Below are 21,560 nucleotides of genomic sequence, written 5' to 3'. Positions count from 1 at the left end.
AAACTGGTAATTGAGAATATGAATTTTTGTGTGTATGACTTCCTGAGAAATTTTGAGCTATTTGATTCCTGAGTAATTTTGAGCTATTTAATTTCTATAAATTCAGTATTATTAAATTACAGATTGAATATCTTTTAAGGTGTTTTAGTTGGGAAAATTTTCAGGAATTAGATCAAATATATCTGTATTTTTTATGTTTTTGTGCAAAATCATGTTAAAAAGCACTACCAAGGTTTTCATCTTACATTCACAAATTTACATTTTTAAGTGTACAGTTCAGCAGTGTGTCAAGCATTGTAGTGTTATAGGTCTCAAGAATTTTCCATTGGTATATCTAAAGCCTTTCACCTTAAAAAGCGATTTTTTAACAGTGAACATCTCCCCTTTAATGTCTATAACTTTCACACTACTTTGCCAAATTACTATTTTTTCGGGGGGGGGGGCACACCCGCCAGTGCTCAGGGGTTACTCCTGGCTGTCTGCTCAGAAATAGCTCCTGGCAGGCACGGGGGACCATACGGGACACCAGGATTCGAACCAACCACCTTAGGTCCTGGATTGGCTGCTTGCAAGGCAAACACTGCTGTGCTATCTCTCCTGGCCCAACTTTCACACTACTTTGTTCGATAAATTTGACTACTAAGATTTCTTAAATTAGTGGAAGATTATTTTTCTTTCTTGGCAGCCTATTTCACTGAACAAAAAATATTTGCCATATCTATTCCTGTTGTAATGTATGAGTCTTCTATATTTCTTTATTTGATTTGACAGCCACACCTGGTGCTGTTCAGGGCACTTATCAAAAGGGATGAAAATCTTTCTTCTTACACATTGTACTATCTCTCAGTCCTGAGAGACCCGGCCTGAGTTGGCTGACTGCCAGACAAGTAACTTACAATATTTCTCTCTGGCCTCTCCTTTCTTAAGAAAATAGAGTAATATTTTATTAGTAGGCATGCACTATATATAGAGGAAGTCCAAATGACAATCCTTGTTGATAGTTCTAATTTATCAGGAAGTATTAAAGCCTAAATATAATGTAAACAATAGAAGTTACTCGGAATGCCCCTTTGAGCCAGTCCAAAAGTAGAGTTCTCCTGGGACCTAAAGAAAAAAGACTCTGAAAGACACCAGAGCATCCTTCTAAGTAGATTGTACCCCCTAAGGAGAGGAAAATATCCACCCGAAATAAATGTTGCAATAATATGAAAGAAGACCTCCAACATTTCAGTCTTTACTCTTCTACTACAATCTGAAAATTCTTATCTATCAGAGAAATCCGACTGTGTGTGTGTGTGTGTGTGTGTGTGTGTGTGTGTGTGTGTGTGTGTAAATCCTAAAAGAATTTTAATTTCTCTCTGGGGGAGTTCATACTCTCTCTTTAAAAAATTAACAAAAACCAATTATTTTTTAATTTTATTTTGACCATATTGGCTTAAATATCTTTCACAGTAGTATTTTAGGTACATATTAACATTGAATCAGGAGAATTCCCACCACCAAATTTGTCCTCCCTCCACCCCCATTCCCTTCCTGCAACCCCTATCCCCTACCTTCACCACTGGGCTGCTAGAGTAAGTGGTTCCCTCTGTGTCTAGCTTACTACTAGTGATCATATATCTGTTTGGCACCGGTACCCTCCCTTGTTTCCCCCCTCTATTTGAGAGGCGGGGCTAGATAGTTCAAGTTATGTGGTTTTGTTTGAAGGAAAGAAAAGTAATAGAATGGGGTAAAAAAATCAAATAAGCTGAAAATGGGCAGAGTCCTTCTAGAGGCTTTCAACCTCAGTTTGAGAGAGGACAGGAAAAAGATAAGTGAAATACTGCGACAATACAGAAAGAAATATCAAATAAAATATCCAGTGAGCATTACAGCAATAAAGACAAGCACCACACAATAGTCTCGGTCCTGAAATTATACCATGCCAGAGTGCAAAACAAAACAAAACAAAACAAATAAAAAAAAAACAATTTTCATTTGAAAAACTGAAAGCTTTACAATTTCCTTAATGATAAGGTCTCATGCATATAATACTTAAATACACCTTCCTCTCTAGAGTGTCTATTTCCCATCACCATTGACTATTGTCATTCTCCAATGCTCCTCCCTACCATTCTAAAACCAGTTCAATAGACCAGTTCTCTTGACCTATTATTGTGTAGCCATTTTTTATTCCCTAGGTATGTTTCTTTATATTTTACATGTGACTGAGGTGATTCTCTATCTGTCTTTTTCCTCTGACTATTTTTGCTCGGCATGGTACCCTCCAGATCCATCCATGTAGTAAAAAATTTTATTGTTTCAGGTAATTTTTATCACATCAAAATAATATCCCACAGTGTTTATATACATTATAGTTTCTTTATGTAGTCATCTGCTCTTGGACTAGAATTGTTTCCAGATTTTGACTATAGTCTGTAGTGCTCTAATGAACATAGGGTTTAACTGTCTTTTTAGAATAGAACTTTGAGTCCTTTGGGTAGATGCTTTGAAATGGAATTGCTGGATTATATGAAGTTCAATTGTTAGTTTACTGTAAGATGTTGATATTGTTTTCTAGAAAGGGTAGATTAGCATTTACACGACATTTTTTTTTCCAGTAGCACTCGGTGTTACTCGTGGCTCTGCACTCAGAAGTCGCTCCTGGCAGGCCTGGGGGATCATATGGGATGCCAGGAATCTAATTGGAATCTATCTAGGGTTGGCCACATGCAAGACAAAGGCCTTATCATGCTGCTATAGCTCCAGTCTCTCTCTCTCTCTCTCTCTCTCTCTCTCTCTCTCTCTCTCTCTCTCTCTCTTTCTCTCTCTCTCTCAATTTTATTGTTTCTCTCTTTTATTTATTTGTTTTTTTTTGACTATCCTAGACAATAAGTGAGTGATCCATGTATCTAATTTCTGTCTCTGGACTTGCAGAACTATACTATTGTTCTGAAAACCTATCTTTATTCCAGTACCAAACTATTTTGCTTAATATATTTTTATATTATAAATTAAAGTTGGGTAGAGAAACCTCCCATCTTCATTTTCTCTAAATTGCTCTGATTATTCAGGAGATCTTGTTACTTCATAAAAACTTCAATAGCATTTTGTCTTTCTCTAAAATTTGTCTTGGGTATTTTAATTAGAACAAATCATTGAATCTATAAATTCATTAGGTAAGATTATCATTTTGACCTTACAAAACCTTTGAATTCATAAAGAGGTGACATGATTCCATTTCTTTGTGTGAAGCTTTCTAGAATTATGCTTTGAATCATTTCTTTTGTGTCTCAAGAAGTTTCAAAAATTCGTGCTATATGCATGGGACAGGAAAAACTTGTAACTTTGTAATCTAATTGAATTTGAAAATGAATTAAGGTAAATATAATCTAAAATCGCAACCTACACTCAGTTTACCTGAGTATGTCTTTCAGGAATTCATCTGGATTACCGTACATTTCTTTTTCTTTTCTTTTTTTTTGGTTTTTGGGTCACACCCAGCAGCATTCAGAGGTTATTCCTGGCTCTATGCTCAGAAATCGCTCCTGGCAGGCTCAGGGGACCATATGGGATGCCGGGATTCAAACCTCCAACCTTCTGCATGAAAGGCAAATGCCTTACCTCCATGCTATCTCTCCGGGCCCAGATTTCTTATGAGAAAATTTAATTTTTTTTGTTTTTGTTTTGGCCCACACTGGGAACTGCTTAGGAGTCTGGCTCTACATTCAGGAATTATTTTGTGTAGGTTTTGGGAACCATAAGGGATTCCAGAGATGGAGAACAGGTCAACCATGAGAAAAGCAAACACCCTTCCCACTGTATTATATTTTAGTCTGAAAAACTAATATTTGCATGTATACTTGTGTAATCCCCTCATATGAATATACATACCATATGAACATGCTCACTGTTCACAAGAATTTTAATAGTGTTTCTAGCTAGAATACATTTGTTGTTGTAATTTTTGGGTCAATCCCAGCAGTCTTCAAAGTTTACTCTTGGCTTTATGCTCAGGGTCACTGTTGGTAGATATTAGGTAACCATATTGGATGCCAGGATTAAATTTGGGTGACTACATGGAAGGCAATACCCTACCTGCTGTACTAGTTCTCCATCCCATTTTCCAAATATTTTTTTCTATTTTGGGTCACACCCAGTGATGCTCAGGGGTTACTCCTGGCTATGTACTCAGAAATCGCTCCTGACTTGGGGGACCATATGGGATGCCAGGGGATCAAACTGTGATTCTTCCTAGTTTAGTGCTTGCAAGGCAAATTCCCTACCACTTGGGCCATTGCTCTGGCCCCACCCCTTGTCCGATCTGGACTCTTATTTCAGAGTTTAGACTTTTTGTAATCCCAGTAAGGTGAGAAAATGACAAGGTTTTTTTGTTTGATCCACCAAAGTATGGTATCTGCTATTACAAATATCTAAAAAGAAGTATAGCTTTATGAATCTCAGAAGAAACTACTTGTCCTTTGTGGAAATGATCATTTTGACAGCTCTTCCAATTTCTACTGTTTCTTGATAAAATATACAGGTTTTCCCCAAACAATCTTTATAATCCCAGCTGGAAGTCTCCAAAATTGCAGCTGTCAGTCTTGAGATCATTTTGTAAGAACCTTATTTTACGTCACAGATTTGAGATTATCACACTTCCGTCATTTAAGAAAGATGCTCTTTCCAACCATATCGCCCTTGATGGAGATTGAAACCAGTGTCTTAATAATTTTCCTACACAAATTAGATAACATTAATGCTCTTCAATGTTCCTTCAAATGTCTTTCTGTTCTCTATAAACACACACACGTCCCATATACCTAAATACATATGCCTTACTAACTCCCTGTATAGTGACAGATTTTCTCAATTTGCTGTTCATTAAGTTATATTGACTTTGGAAATAAAACATCTCACATGATCAAATGTTATTAGCTAAAACTAAATTTGCCACCTGCTATTTCTCCACTAACCCTCTGAAAAATAAATGGAATTGGATTTGTTGAAAAATTCCTGACTTCCTTCTCCTTTAAGAAATTCTTTATGTCAGTGAAAAAGCCACAGCTGTCAAAAGTATTTGGAAGTCCATTCTGTTATTAATGAGTAACTTCTATGTAATATAAAACCTCTATTTTATAAGATAAACTTCCTGTTTACTTGCAAACTCATGTTTTATATCAGTACTGATGATGCATTCAGATTCATGCTGCTGGCCTGAAGAGCAAGGAGATAATTATCCATTTTTGGAGAGTTTGAAGTATTGAATAAAAATGTTTAGTTTGTCATTTGAGCTGAACTCTCTCTCTACTCCTCCTTTTCTTATGCTGTGCCAGTCACATTTTCCTCCTGTGAATGTTTTGTGGCCAAATTTGGTGTATGGGGATGTGACCAAATTTGGTATCTGATAACAAAAGTTTTATTATCAGATGAGATAGACAGTTGCTAGTATTTCCAAATGAACCTTCCCCCTTAATTTTACGAGGGATATGTTAGAAACTATAAAATCCTCTTTTAAGATGTGTTCAGTGCATCATTTATAATATGATAAATTTTAATTTATCTATGCTAAGTTTCATTTATCTTAATTTCATAAGAGTGTTTTTATTGTAAACTGCAAAATTTAGGACTGCAAAAAAGAACTACTCTGGGGGTACAAAAGGCTTGTACCTGGCTCTCTGCTCAGTGAAAAAGACTGAGGTCTTGAGGGCATCATAGTGAGGAGATTCAAATCATTGCCACTCCTGGAGCTGAGTGAAAGGCAAGTGTCTTAATCTCTGTGCTACCACTCCTGTCTGTGGAACTATTCTTTTTAAATAGTGCTTAAAGGATACTTTATGAAAGGTTTTGAAATAATTTGAAAGGGTATGTAAATGAAAGAGTAAAAGCATGGATCATTGTGCTCGCTTCAGCAGCACATATACTAAAATTGGAAAGATACAGAGAAGATCAGCATGGTCCCTGTGCAAGGATGACACACAAATCCGTGAAGCATTCCATAAAAATAAAGAATGAATCATTATGAACCTTTATAAGTACCAACATGTATTTATACACCTTTTGATATTAAAGGATAAAGGTTGTGATCTGTGAGAACACTTTGATGAGTGCTGACATGGAATAGTGAAATGTAGTAAAAGATTGAGATGATAATGATTGTTTGGAACTGTTCCACCTAATACTATGCCATGAGAGAGGTATAGCCTTGGGTGTATTTGATTTGAATAAAAACCACATCTACTTAAAATAATTAAATACTGATTAATTAAAATAAAATGATGAATCATATGTATATATGTATATTTCATATTAATGCATTTGTACATTAATAATACAAATATTAACACTATTGAAGTACTATTACCTAAACAATAATAAGAAAAACTATTCAAATTATAATAAACAACTCTATGTGGTTACAAACTTATTAGAACAGTTACTTAATTTTAGGACCACATAGTAGCTTATTTACTACTGTCCTAGTTCATTTTGCTACAGGGGCTTCAACATATTATTCAATTTTACAGCTGCAGATCAATCTAAAAGTGAACTCACAATGTATATTAACCATTGGACATTTAGTTAAAGATATGGAAGTATAGTTAGGTTAATATATATATTTGGTCCAGGGCAGAGTCTTACACTTGGAGTGAATTGGTCCAAATCAAAACAAAGTTGTTGACTGCATTAGGACAGTACAATGCAATGGATGGTTTCCCGATTACCCCAAAGGAAATGAAAATACTACTTGTCTTAGTGAGTTAGACTTTGAAATAGATTTTCCAATAAAGAATGTTTCATTTTTTAGTTTTTGACTCTACATTTTCAAAAGTAACTGAAAGATAAATTGATTTCGTTGAAATATAGAAATGAAAACAAAAATATGTGATATTGATTCATTGTAGGGAAATACTTTAATCTGTTATATAGTTTGTTTAAAAAGTACCTGTTTTGAAACCAGTATATCCTTATAGATCAATGGAACTCTAAAGTCTGCTCATGCATCCAAAATATTTAGTACTTACTGTGCACAGGATTTATTGTTCATTCTGATAATGCTGTCAACCTTGTGCTAATTTGTTTTTTTCTCATTCAAAAACACTTTTCCTTTAAATTTTTAAGGGGCACAATTTACCAGGTGCACTGTAAAAACAGCTTCCTATCCCCTCCAGACCAATCATCAGCTTGATTAATTAGTTTAATCAAGCAATCCAATGTGACAGTTCATCGTAATTAATAATATTCCATTTCTTGGTACTCTTGGGACCTAGATATTTCTACTGTGTTAAATAGAACAGTCACCATATTGATTTTTTTTATTCTTGATGACCAGTGAACTTCTAGGGTGCATGATAAACTCAGAAGATGTGTGCTGCTAAGAATGAGTCTGACAAGAAAATGTATCATAAGCGTTACATAAAGGCATGATATTTAAGTCTGGAATACAAGCTGAGTGCTGGCTGGCCTTTTTGCAGTAACAGCAAATGATATGATGTGGTATCAACACACTGAACTCTGCACCAATGGGAAAATTCTTTCAATTCTGTTGAGATGGAGATTTAAGTTCAAACATTTTATTCAGGGAGCAAAATAACTCACATAAATTACAAACAATGCCAGTAACTACCAAAGTTTGAGTTTATTAGTGCCACAAATGTAGCCAGGAAATATATTTTCTTCACTATAGTCCAGGAATGGATCTTACTGGTTTGAAAGCAATTCCCAAGTTCAGAATTGAAAGCAGTGTATTTATATATCTGCTCAACCTTCTCCCCTAATAGCCTACTTATTTATTTGGCCATCTTGTGTTCTTTTGTCTTCTTAAGATGTCATTTAGAAAGTGTTCTCATCAGTGAAGCCTCTCAGGGCTGATTTTACATACTCATCACCAGCGATCACATTTTAATTACACAGGCCTTTGTTTTGTTTTGTTTTGGTTTGTATTTCTTTTTTAATAAGGCTCCACTGAGGAAATCTTTCCCTTTCTGGCTCTAATCAGGTTGTCAGATCAATTAAGGTAATTGACAGCAGGTTTATCACATTCCTTAATCAGGAGTGTAGCCATTTTATTAGAGGAAAACAATCCCTAAATTATTTAGAGATTTTAAAAAAAAAGTTCAATCTGTATAAATAAAGGGGGAAAATGAAAGACAACCTGACGATCAAAGTTCTTAATGAGAATGAGATGGGAGTGAAATTCACTCAAGTGTCTTTGGAGGCACACAATGTCATATGGTAATAGAGTGTTTCAATAATTTGGTGTGTACCATTATCACCTTGAATGCTTATTTAAAAATCTAGATATTTGCTCTGTACATCAGTGCATTTAGTATTTTGGAAAGCTCGGAAATATTCATATTTACAATCACCCTACATTTTTTATCCCAGAAAGTAGTTCTTTGCATATTGCACTGTGAGAAATATCTGTGTAAAGTCATGTCATGAATAGTATATCCAAATATAAAACAAAACATATAGTAGTGATTTTTTTGCATAAAATCATTGTGTCCCAACCTTTACCTAATTTTTTCTCACCTACTCTTTCTTCTGTGGTTCCCTTTCCTACAATCTTGGCACCCTAATTTTGTGCTATGGCCTCCTATTATTATCATTTTCTCCTACGACCCCTTGGAATATCTTGGGAGTTTTTATAGGCAATTCCCCCATCCACTAGAGAAACAGTTCTTTCAATAACACACCCATCATAATGACTCTCATAAAGTGTATATGGTATGAGTAAGTTGTGAGTAAGTTGTAAGTTTGCAAATGGTATCATTCCATATGGGCAGTGGGACAATCTTGAATTTGCACTGACCTTATGCTTGTGTCTTCTATTTTTGATTAAAAAGTGCTGTTCCAAAAAAAAAATGGGATGACAAGTGGCTGAATTGGCTTAGAACTTCAGAAAGTTATAGAATAAAAGGACAGGGTTCTGCCAAAAACCTTGGCATTAAAAACCAAAGGGTTCTTTTTTTAATACTGGGGAACCGCAGATTGGAGCTTCACCCCAGGTTGTCACAGTGTATTGTCTCAATCAATAAAATACTGGCTTTCCTATTAATCTGGGAAACTATAAAAGTTTCATCTAATTTCTGAACATATACTACCCAGCTGTTGTTTACCTTTTTTTATTAATTTATCTCAGATGAAAAGAAAGGTTTATTGTAACTTTAATAATTTCCAAAAGACTTTTTTCTCAACGTGGCACCTTTAAATGTCTCGAAATTTTTCAAATGTTTTCCAGTGTGTAGTTAATTAATTTAAGAATCATAAGTATATAATTTTGTTTTTTGCATAAAAATGCTATATAGTCAAGAGGAATCCAGGTAAATTCTGAGCTGATCATTACAGTGACACTTGAATTGGTCATGTCTTAAAAATATCAGAGGTACAACAAAGCAAATTACAGTGATCATTATTTTATATAAAATAATAGAAGCTAATTTAATATCAAGTAGTATCTAATGCTTTCAATTAAAAATGTTTATTGGTCACTCATAGATCCAGCTATTCTACAAATTCTGATCCATCATAAACAGTGCAATCTTGATTGTTTCTTATGTTGATTGAGGGAAGGAGGGAGGAAGGAAGGAAGGAAGGAAGGAAGGAAGGAAGGAAGGAAGGAAGGAAGGAAGGAAGGAAGGAAGGAAGGAAGGAAGGAAGGAAGGGAGGGAGGGAGGGAGGGAGGGAGGGCGGGCGGGAGGGAGGGAGGGAGGGAGGGAGGGAGGAAAACCTAACTTCCTTAGTAAAAGGGCACAAGCCCCAAAAAGCTTCTGATTTTTCAACAGACTCTTTATCAGCCTGACTTTATTTAAGAGGCTCTGAGGTGAGAAATTTTTTAAATTTAACTCTTTATTAGGTAACTTGTATTGCATTTTTTCACATCAATTATCTAAAATACATATTACTTCTAATCAACTTCTGAATAATGGGAAAGTGATTTGTAATCCATGGGTTTTAGTCTAAGTACCAAAAAATCTCTATAATTACCTTTACGTCATAAAAGAAGACAGAGAGGTCATTAGTGTCCCCATTTAACATTTAACTAAAACAAAGCCCAAGAAGTCAAGGATTTATATCATCCAGTTGAGCTCTAATACCAAATTAAATAGAAATACAAAGGTTCATCCTGTTTTTCCCTAGCCACTTTAACATTAGATATAGTTATATGTGTATATGCTTTTGTATATATATATATATATATATATATATACACATAAGTATATGAAAAATATCACAGAAATACGGTTTTTGATGCATTGTCTATGTTTAGGAAAGTATGTCTGTGTAATAAAATTATAATTATTTAAGCATTATAGAAAATATCAGTAGAAAAAAATTAATTCAGGACTGAGGACATGGATAGGGATTATAGCATTTGCCTTGTAAAGGATAATCCCTGATTCATTCTTAGGGATTATGTACATATAGTCCCCTGAGCACTACTGGAGCAATCCCTGAATACAGAGCCATAAGTAAACTTTTAATACCTCTGGGTATGGCCAAAAAATAGAGAATTTATCTCAAATAGTGTAAACTAAAATATTTCTTAGTGAAAACTATAGAACTTCTCATATGGCATTTTACTTTGCTATATCAATAATTCCATAACTTTTTACAATGTTCTATATCTCACTAACTTATTATAATATTCATTTATATACTGTGACTGGTATGTATTTACATTCCACTGTGTTTTTATTAATAAAATCTTAGGGCCTTTATATCTGATATTTATATTTTATTTGAGAACATTTGATTTTTCTTGAATTAGGACTACCATGTTTTCAGTATTCAGTGTTACTCCTATATCTTTATACAATTTATCCTAAATTTTCCTTTTTTTTTTTTTTTTTTTTTTTTGGATTTTTTTGGATAGTGCTCAGAGGATCATATGGTGCTGGGATTGAACCCTGGACTTCTCTATGCAAAGTGGTCAACCTTTAACTATCATTCTAAACTGAATGTCTTTATCTAAACATCTCCTAATTAGTGTCTGGCATACCCCAGAGACACATGCTAGTTTAATAAACATTAGCTAAGGTATTCAACTACTTAATTTATAGTTCTTTTCTCTCCACTAGTTCTGATAGGTTGTGTTTCTATATAGAGAGTAGGTACCTCTAACTCAACCTTGCTGACATTAGAGGTTCTCTAGACTATGGAATGGGAATGGACCTTCTGAATAAATGTTTTGTGTGCTTAGAAGTTAGTACATTTACTTCTAATAAAAGATACCTACAGAGAAACTACTCACAATTTTTAATAACAAGAATCTTTCTTTCAGGACCAGCCTGGTAAAGTTGCTTGCAATGAGTAGAACAGATCAATAGTAATCATGGGGGCTTGAAAAAGACAGCCTCCTTTGTAACTCGGGACAGCTTCCTTAGTGCTGCCATTCAATACTTTATGAGGAAGTGTTTAGTGTGTGTGTATGCATGCATGACTGTGTTTGATTTTATTTATTATTAGTAAATAATACATAATTAAATAATAAAGTATTATTTATTGACTATCAGCAAATTTTGCTAGAACAATGAATGCATTATTTACATAACAACTTCTAAATCTCAGTTCTTTGCTAGTAGGACCTAATTAGAAAATATCATTGTTAAATGTTTGGCCATGATTTCTTTCTTTATAGTAAGATATAAACCTTTTAAAGACAAAAACAAATAAAATAAAAGGAGAGACCAGATCATTCAACCATTTTTGACTGAACCCTGACCAGAAGAAACTGAAATGGAAAGTTTTTCTTTATTTTCTGCAAGTTCCCCTAAGAAATGTTATTCCATTTAGAATAAAATAGTTTATGTATGATGTAGGAAATCAGAAAACATAGAGATGCAAATCAAATAAAACATAAACTATCTATCTAAATTTACTACTTTTAATAGTTTCCTGTTCCATAAAGTCTTCCCAGAAATTCAAAACAACAATTTTCTCTTCTACAAAGCATATATACACTTTAGCATAACACAGAGACCAGAATTTATTAAACTCTTCACCTAAGTTTTTTGTTACTTTCCAATAGTTTTGTGGCTTTTATTTTCTCAGTGAGATAAATAGCTTCAGGAAGAATATAAGATTTCCCTGTATCACTTGATATATTCTTAATGATGATACATAATAAAACATTGAACTAATTTTATTATCAAGTACATTCATGGTTTGCTTTGTTTTTTTATTTTATTTTATGATCAAATTTTTGTTAAATCAATTATCACTAGAATACATAAATTTTCAGGTCTTCTTAAAATGTTCTTCATCTTTTTGTTCTGGAAAGTTTTCTTAATTGACAACCACTGATAATCAGTGTTAAAAGTGTTATTTCTGCAGACAAGTGTAAAAAAATTTAACTTGTCAGGTATGGGATTTAACTGACAATTGCTAGAAATTGACCTTTTCAATAGAGATTTGCTTGGAAGTCCTAAGTGAAGTTTCACTTTAAGCTAAATTTATCACTAAGACATGATTAAATTTTTTTAAATGTATATCAGTTGCACATACTATTAATGAAATTTAAATTACCCCAATTGATGTCCATAAGTTTATGTGAGACAGAGGAAAGAATATGGAGGTTAAAGTGCTTTAACTACTTAGTGTTTTATCTTACATGATTTGGGGACTTTATTCGAAAGAAAATTGTTCATTCCATAATGTGTTGTGGATTGCCTATTGAGAATCTTCTATTAAGGAATTGAATGTGAATTTGTTTTTATATCCCAAAATCCAAGAGCTCAATGTTTTAAAAAATACATAACAAAAATGCCCCACAGTGTTTAGAATGAGACAGAAAGAAGGAAAGAATTTGCAGTTTAGTAATACATATTGATGATATTCACAGATGCTAAGCAGCACAACATTGAAAAAAATAAAAAAATGTTAATAGAATTGCAATATGAGAAATGACTTATAGCATATTATCAATTATTAGCTAAGAACTTCATATCTGGCCTTATTTAATTATTTATGAACATGATTTAGAATCATACAAAGCAGTGATCGGGGTTTCTTTCAGGCTCCGTGTTCAGGGCTGACTAAGCAAGCCCCTTATATGCTGTACTATCTTTCCAGACCCTCAACTATGGATTTATCATGAAGTGTGAACATGACTGTGTGCCTTGAATAGAGATGCCAATATATAGTACAAAGCTTAGTTAATAGCTAAGATCTTGGATTTAAATAATCTAAACTCTAGAATGGTATTCGTTATCATTCTATTACCAAATTCTGCATGTCATTGTTTTCATTTATAAAATTTCATTGAAACACAGGTATACTATTGGTTTGCATATTTCCTGTTTCAATAGCAGAGTTTAATAATTTTGGGACACACTCCAAAGCACATTATTAATTTAGAGCAATAAGTTTATCAAGACCTTAGATATGCCATTTTACCCCTATATTTAAAACTAGGTGAGTAAGATGAAATATGAATAACAGAGAAGCAATTGAATACCATCTAGAGGTAGTAGATCTACTTATTGACTTCCTCCATTGAGCATCTGAAAGAATTACTTAGATTTCACTGTGGATGAGCTTATCCTCAAAGATCCCAGAGCGAAATAGCACAATTAATATTCATTTCTGGTCCAGGGTATTTGCAGGGCCTGCTGGCATGCAATCAGATGTTCAGTACATGTTGGTTGAATAAATAGAAGCATATCAAAGGGCACTTGGCCCATAATCATCATCAATCCACTGGAGTTTTTAGGATACTAGGTAAGAGATCTATTCTAAGAATAGTTAGTAGGTTGGCAGCAAATTTTAATCCTATCCCTATGTTAAACCCACTGGTCTCTAATTACCTTCATTGTCTCACTTCAATTTTTCTTTACTTCATCATTACATGCTGTAGATAGAGAATAAGCTTAAATTTTATTAGGTACAATTTGCAAAAATGCATTTCTGACATAAATGATGTTACTGGAACACATAACTAAGAGATGCTAATGATTTCCTTTTCTGGCCTTTACAAAATAATGGAATGCAAGCTTTTCTTTCTGAAAAGGTTAAAGACCAGGGGTGGGGATTAGTTGAGTTAGAATTTATTTATCACCCTTGGAACCTTTGCTTCAAACTGAGAGCAGACAGAAGAATAGATATTTATTAGATAACTACAACCTGGCACAATTGTAATAGTTTTTTTTTAATCTCCACTTCAGCCATAAGCCTTTAGATTCATTATGTTCATTTTATAGAGAAAAACTCTATAGAAGAAATAAGAATGAATAATTGCCTCCCTTTACCTGTGAGCAAACTAGTCAGATATGAGTGGAAGTCTAATTGTCTATAAAATTATTTTGGAACATTACAGTATTTTTGTTTAGAAGTATTTCTTCATGAAGGGCCAGAGTGATGACAATGGGTAAGCATTTGCCTTGCATGCAACTAACCTGGGTTCAATAATGGCATCCCCGATGTCCCCTGAACACCATTAGGACTGGTTTCTGAGAGCCAGGGAATAATACCTGAGCATTGCCAAAGCATTGACCCTCACCACCACCAAAATAAAGTCTTTGGTCATGAGCCAGAGTGATGCTATCGTGTATAGGGAACTTGCCTTGCACACATTTAATCTGAATTTGATCCCTGGCACCTCATACGGTAACCTTAGCCTCACTGGGAATGATCCTTTAGCTCTTAGACAGGAGTACTCACTTGAGCACTTCAGGATGTGACCAAGAAACAAAAAAATCAAAAGCAATTGTCTCTTCTTAAATGGCATTTGCTCTGCTTCTTAAAGTCTGGTTTAAAATTCTTTGGTGCTTAGGGACAGAGCAATAGCACAGCAGGTAGGGCGTCATTTTCCTTGCAAGTAGCAGACCCAAATTCAGTGCCCAACATTCTATATGGTCCCCCAGTCAGCCAAGTGTGATTTCTCAGTGCAAAGCCACGAGTAATCCCTGAGTGCTTGCTAGGTGTGCCCCAAATAAAAACAAAAAATAAAATAAAATAAATAAAACTGGTTCTTATGGTAGCAGCTGATTCTACATGCTTGCATAAACTTGTGTTCCATTTTCTTCTTATTTTTTTTATTTGCTGACTATATTTCTTTATTTCATAGTGATTCAAAGATTCCAAACTTTATTTCAAAATAGAAGACTCTAACACTAGCAAGTTTAAGATGTAGGTTACCAACTACTTCTAATGAACTTGAATTAGGAGGCCTGAAAATAAGACCTAAAACCTGAATTACTAACAGGCTCACTTTATCTATATGCAATGTGATTTTTCAGGCTGATTCAGAGAGTTGGACCTTGAATGCCTTTAATGACAAAACATAGAAGCCTCTGAACTTAGAAATGTTGTTTATTTAAACTTTCAGATATTGTTTTTCTTAAAATAGGAAAAATAATTTCTATAGTTGCAAGGCTAGTCTTACAGTTCCAAGGCTAGTCTTCAGCTCATAATATTCTTAGCTATAATATTTCTAACGTGCAGTAACTCTTTTTTATGAGCCTGTCAGAAAGAAGAAAACATGCTTGTGTAATAAGTGAAATGGAGCTCTTGGACAGAGAGACTTCATTTGAGACTATCACCCAAGCCTGATCAATATCTCTCCCAGAAACCAAATAAGGATACAGGCGACACTTTATATTCCAATCATCATAGTTGCCACCTGCCCATTGTTGTCATGATCAATTGTCTCAGAACTAATATGTTACATAAAACTGCATTAGATTTCTACTGCAGCCTGACCAATTACCACACAGTTAGCAGCTCTAAAAAGCTGTAAAAAGCACCCCAATATATTTTCACAATTCTATAGGTCATAGTCCAGCTGGAAACTGCTGGTTTGCTTGTTAGGGCTCCTTAAATGTAAAATTAGATTAGTTAGACTCTGAGGATTCTAGGAGCTATATGTCTACTATATTTATTAATTTATTTGTAACTCTAATCCTGAAAATCTTGGTCTGAGGTTATATTTACTCTACTCCCCAATATTTAGGTTTGATCTCTGTTCTCACATCTCTTTCTGCATGTCCACTTCCCTATTTCACACAGCCAGTGCACCTGAAGTCATGTTAATGTTCACTTTGATATGCTCTTTTTCTTCTGATTTTGGACCATGCCCAGAAATATTTGGGGGATATTCCTTTCTTTTAACTCATCAATTACTATTGGTATTCAAGATTAGAGCCATAGCCCTTGTGCTGTTGATAGGCACAAGACACTCATTTGCTTTTAAAAACAGAATTATATTGGATGTTCAGATAACACAGGATAATCTCTCTATTTTGGATCAGTTGATTTGTTATTTTTCTTAGATTTGCAAAGTTCTGGTTATATAAAGTAACACAGGGGCTGGAGCTGTGATGCAGCAGTAGGGTGTTTGCCTTGCACATACTGACCTTGGACAAACTGAGGTTCAATCCTCCAGCATCCCATATGGTCCCCCAAGCTAGGAGCAGTTTATGAGCCGTAGCCAGGAGTAACACCTGAGTGTCACCGGGTGTGGCCAAAAAACAAGCAAACACAAATAAATAAATACATAAATAAATAAGTCTTCTAATTGTAATAGAAATATAAAATAAATACAATATATATTGATTAATACAATTCAAATGCAATAAAATATTAGTTTTTAATATAACACAATAAGCAAAGAGCTGTGAGTTCCTTGAAGTACTATTCAGTAAAATGTAGAAACAGCAGAAATGCCCCAAAACAAATAACCAGTTAAAGAAAATATGGTGGTATATAAAAGTGGAATCCTACTCATATATAAGAAAAGGTGAAATTGAACATGTTTTCATTATGCATAGATGGAACTAAAGAATATCATGCTAAATGAACTCAGAAGGAGAAGGGCAGATACAAAATGATCTCTCTCATATATGGTATATAAAGAAACATATAAGGGAATAACAAATGCCTAGTGGTAATAAAGCTGAAGAGTTGGTCTACAGAACTGAGTGTACCAGCTGAGCTGGAGGTGGGAGAGGTGAATGGGGACCTTGTGACATTGTTGGAGAAACACTTACACTCTAGAGGAGTGTATAGTGTCTGGGCATTTCATGCATGAAAGTCTGTAAATAGGGGGACAGAAAAATACTACAAGATAGTGTGCTTGCTTTGCATGCATCAGACCCAGGTTTAATACCTGGCATTCCATATGATGCCCCAAGCAACACCAAGAGTGATTCCTGAATCCAGGCTCAGAATGAGCCCTAAGCACTTCCATGTGTGAATCCCCAGAACAGAAGCTGTCATGGTTATCATAAACCAATGGATATTGGTGAAGATGGGGAAGAATGTTGCCCAAAAGAAGAGCAGCAGTGAATGAGACAAGTGAACAACACTCTCAGTGATTTGGTCATTATTTTGATTTTTTTTAAATGATAAACTTTTCTGGGTTAAATTACCAAAATCTTTGTTTGTTTGGTGCCATACCTGGTGGTGCTTAGGACTTACTCCTTGCTGGCCTCAAGGAGCCATATGGTATGTCTGGAATGAAATCCTCATTGTCTAAGTAAAAGGAAGTTATTTAAGTTGCAGTATACATATAGGAGATTGTTTCTAGAGATTTATGTGAGCTAAAATGAAATCCTAGGTGAACATTTGAAAATTAATTTTGATGACATGAAGTGTCACTAAACTTCCTTGTACTCTAAATACTCCTCATTATGATGGTATTGAACCATTACATACTTATACAGTGTCTTCTCAGGGATGATGACAACTCTGCTAAATATTGTTAACAGAATGAGAAGAGAAATTTAACAACATGGAATCACTGGTTGTACATGAATCTGTCCGAAGTCTTAATATTCTTGGTCTGTTCATAATGGTATAACTCAACAAAATCTGACCTAGTAGGTCTTAGATTATCTGACCATTGTACCACAGAGAATAATATTCATATGTAAAGTCTTAGTGTCAGAAGGCCTACAATATTTAGTCCATTCTTGGGCAGTTCGTTGGGATCAGATTAGGTATAGACTGTGCAAGTATGGACATTAGAGTCTAAAACTGGATTTTGCCTTTGCCAATTATGTGAGCATGGACAAATTTTCCTGGAGCTTGTTTTTTACCTCAGCAAAACAAAAAAGTAACTACTCTACATTGCCCCAGTGCTGTAGATGAAATCACATTTTGGTTTAGCTTTGTTTTAGCTTTTGTTTTATTTTCAGGCATACATCTCCATTATTTCTCTTCACTATACCCCAGCACCAGCATATGTTTTGCAGACAGCAAATGATTTATCATTAGCATATATGGTCTTGGTAAATGTATACAATGACATTAGTTTTGTTTTAAATCTGCATGTTGCTGTGTCTTTCTCCAGAATTCTCATCCAGCAGGTGCTAGAAGTCTGCTATAAAGAGCAGAACATATATGCCAATTTTTTCAGAGTTCACCAAATTTTGCCTTTTTGGGGGGTTCTTTTTAAAAGCTTTATTCGTTATTTTAGTAGATATTTACCTCTTCAAATAAAGGCTGATACCTAACTTTGCTTCTAATTACAAATAGCACTCTGAATTTTATTTTATTTTATTGTCTTGTATTTAGTATACTTTATTCACTTACGTATTTGGGGATAACAATGAGTCCACAGGTGCTATTCCTGGCTCTTTGCCCCAAACTTTCTCCACACAATGGTAGGTGAAGTGAAAATTTTGTTTGCAGTGGTTTTAGGAAATCACTACTGGCAATTCTGGGGATTCATTTGATACTGGTTGAAATGGAGTTCTCCTATAATCAAATACATGTTCTAGTCCTAAGGCCCTAGTTAGTCTGTTTTAGTTTAATTCCCTGTTTCTATTTATTATTTATAATTAGCATAAAACCCAGCTGTGACAAAACAAAAGTTTTCCCTCAGGATTTTCAGACATATTTTAAAGTAAACAACGGTTGAAATGTTTCAGAGGTATGAAAATAGCAACTGTTTCTCAATAGCAATACATGATCAGAAACCCTAGGTAAATACTGAATTACTTATAGTTTGTGCCAGGTACCAAGCAGAGGAAACCATATATAGCTATTCTTTGTTCCTGAGATGCTCACTCTAGTACAATATGCATGAAAACAGATGATTGATGAAATCAGTGGGCTTAGTCATAATATCTGCTAATGACAGAAGTTCTAATGTGAGGTAAGAAGAGAATTTAGCTCATAGTCTTTGGTTAAAGGCTAAAGATGGGCTAAATTAAAAAATATCTTGAATACACTTTTTTCAAGGCCATCTGTGAATAAGATTTCAGAAGCTCATATTTCATTTTAAGAGAATTAGACTCAGGTACCCTATATATAAAAGCCAGGTCACCCTGCCTGTCATTTCTGTGCTGCCCCTCAGTGGAACTTTGACACACATCCACATTCCTGACTATTTTTCTTCTGGAAGCAGCCAGAGAGCATATTCCCTTGAGCACTTACACTGCCATTAATCTTCAGCTAGGTACTTTTGTTTCTCTTCCCCTAAAAATCCATCTGTAGGTCCTGTGCTTGACCTCAGGTGAGATGTCAAGAGAACAAAATACGGATTCTCATTTTAAATCGTTGCTATAAATAGGAAACTTTATAACCTAGCAGATCCCTTAGATGCAAAGTGATGGATGAATTTTATGGATTGAAGAAAAAAAAGTCTATAATTCTCCAACTATGGTTCTCATCGAAGTAAATGATAATAATAAAGCTCATCTATATACTCCTGAATTATTTATGCTGATTATAAAACTAGTAGCTTCAATGTAAAGAAGGTCACACTGTTCTGTATCTAGAGCCAGAATGTCTTTGGAATCACCAGGCCCAAGATGAAAAGACAGCATCAGATACTAAATCAAATTATTTAAGTCATATTATTTAAATTAATTTATTTAAGCTTAAGAAAATAATTGTAGTATAATTAATACGAAGTATTGAATCTTTAATATAATAACTGTTTTGGGAACACATAATGATTAAAAGTTTTGTTGGCAAAATCTTTGGAGTTTTTTAATGGAGTACTGTCTATTCCTTTGCTTCTTTTTGTATATTCATCTAGTATTTATATTTCTCTTTCTGACATTTAAAATGAATTTCTCTGTTTTCATTTAAGTTGTAGTAAACTATGAGACTATACATCTACTGTCTACACACCTATCTATCTCCTTGTGTAATTTTTCTCTAATGCTTATTAAACAAAATATATCAATTAGATTGATTGGTAGGAATGAATATCTTTTGTCTGAAATGCTTAGATTCACTGAGACTAGAATTCTTAGTTGTCTTATTGAATATTTATCCTTAGTATCAAAGAGTGTATAGTTACATAATGGTCTATCCTCAATGTATCTGATTTCTTGAGCAATATATTTATTTTAGTATCATCTATATGTTTTTCCTGATAGTTTTGGCACTTAGGTATCAGAATCTCTGTTTCTTTTTTTGATTGGTCTATTAGGTAACTAATGTTTCACTGAATCGATTCATTAATTCAATCCCTCAATTAGAATAAGACACCTAAACCATTCCCAAATTAGAGTATCTTTAAATTATAAAATAAAAAAATCAATTGAGCATGATGTTGACAGATATTTGGGGAGTGCAGATAGAGTTTTCTGTGGTCATAAAAATCTTTTGGCTTTCAGATGTGATGAGCTCATTGTATATTAGTAAATATATGTAAAGTGCTATATATTGACTAAGTATTTCAAAATCAGGATGATTAGTGATTCCTACCAGCAACATTGTGAGGTCAATAAGCATTACTAAAGATACAGAACAACACTGAGAGATCGGGCAACTTGCCCATGGTCACTCAGCAGGTCGGAGCCCATTACCATGACATGCCTTGGCACGCTTCTTCTAGAAGGGTGACCCCTAATCACTTTTCTTATAAGGTGGGCAAATAAATGCTGAACGTTCTCAAGTGTACAGGCCTTGTGTTGAAGGAATTATTAGTGCAATATTAGTGCAATAAGACAATAGAGCCAACTGAAAATTGAAAATTAAAAATGCTGCTTCATGGAGGTGAATTGGAGGACATATTTTGAGAGAATTTAAATGAATATAATTTTGAAAAGCAAAGTATACAGTAATAGATGTAGGTAAAATTAATTAGGTTGACTTTCAGAGGCTACAAAATTACAGGAAGAATCTGGATTTTGGAATAAGTTCTATTCAGATATAAGATGAGCTCTCCCAAGTAATATTCCATGAGTTCACTTGCATCAAGCAGTGCCTTTCAATGTTTTATGAAAATGGAAACTTTCACAAGTGTTCACATATGTTCTTTCAGTCTGTGAAGTCCAGAATATTTTTTTTTACCCTTTCTCCCCATTTTTTTAATATAATTTTTATTTTGATCATAGTGGCTAACATATTGTTGACAATATTTTAGGTACATATTTACATAAAATCAGGGGGGCTTCCCATCCCCAAATTGTCCTCCCTAACCCTCCGTTTTTGTCCTACCTCCCATTTCCTCTTCCCTCCCCCTCAGGGCGGCTAGAATATATGGTCCCCTCTGTATCTAACCTACTACTTAGTAGTCTTGCATCAGTTTGGTCTTGCTGCCTCCCTTATTTCCCCCTGTAAGTGGGGGCAGGGCTAGTTCAAGTTACGTGGTTTTGCCTGAAAAAGAGAAAGTAAAT

The 21,560-nt window shown here is 34.3% G+C and overlaps 1 protein-coding gene and 1 non-coding gene across 6 annotated transcripts in view; both read left to right on the top strand.

The window, feature by feature from the left end:
• Window positions 1-21,560, top strand: part of SORCS1 (sortilin related VPS10 domain containing receptor 1) — a 656,026-nt gene that overhangs the window by 302,237 nt on the left and 332,229 nt on the right. The gene's annotated exons all lie outside the window — the stretch shown is intronic.
• LOC125995371 (U6 spliceosomal RNA) lies at window positions 5,879-5,985 on the top strand. Its single transcript, XR_007490909.1, has one exon. It is a non-coding gene; the product is annotated as a U6 spliceosomal RNA (small nuclear RNA).

This window comes from Suncus etruscus, chromosome 17, assembly GCF_024139225.1.
Source record: "Suncus etruscus isolate mSunEtr1 chromosome 17, mSunEtr1.pri.cur, whole genome shotgun sequence".
Classification (NCBI taxonomy): Eukaryota; Metazoa; Chordata; class Mammalia; order Eulipotyphla; family Soricidae; genus Suncus; species Suncus etruscus.
Note: the sequence above shows the minus strand (reverse complement) of the source record. Positions and strands in the feature narration are given on the sequence as shown.